Raw genomic sequence first — 710 nt, 5'->3', positions numbered from 1 at the left:
CGGGGGGAGGCCGACAGCGGGTGTGCGGTCAGGGACGCCGCGGGTGCCGGGCTGGGACCGAGAACTTTCCCTTTCCTCCGTGCTCCAAGCGCCGCTGGCTGAGCTCTGGTTTAACTGGTGCTGTGCTTCCCTCCGCGTTCCTGTAACGTCCGACCTGTTCCAGATAGCAGGGAAAGCTCCTTCCTTCCCCACGAGGGTGGTGGAGCAGGAGAACTGCCAGCCCAGAGCAGCGGGGCAGGCTCCGTCCGTGGAGGTTTCCAAGAGGTGACTGGACAAAGCAGCCTGGTCTTGTCTCAGAGCAGACCCTGCTTGTGAGTTCTTGAGCCCATTCCAGCCTGCACTAGCCTAGAATCTGCTCTAGTTTTTTCTAGACAGCTTTATGTTGGTCTAGCGTATTTTTGTAATCCTTCTTTACCTCATTTCCACTACTGCTGCAAATGCAGCATGGGTGAATGCTCACTCTTACTGTGCATTAACCTACACCACTGCTACCTGTCGGTGCTCCAGAATCCTTCACAAGCTGTTCAAGTCCTATCTACGCTGCTCTCTTCTAGGTAGATACCTACTCTTCCTGCTTAATTCAGAGTTCAATCTAGGCATTTAGGAGTTTCATTTACTTCTCTACAGCCTACTAGGACCTGGCTATAGTTTGCTGTAATGACAACAGTAGTGACCAGCATACAGTAGTAGTCATACTGTTGCTCTCTTTA

The sequence above is a fragment of the Antrostomus carolinensis genome, unplaced genomic scaffold (genome assembly GCF_000700745.2).
Source record: "Antrostomus carolinensis isolate BGI_N321 unplaced genomic scaffold, ASM70074v2 scaffold7848, whole genome shotgun sequence".
Lineage (NCBI taxonomy): Eukaryota > Metazoa > Chordata > Aves > Caprimulgiformes > Caprimulgidae > Antrostomus > Antrostomus carolinensis.
Note: the sequence above shows the minus strand (reverse complement) of the source record.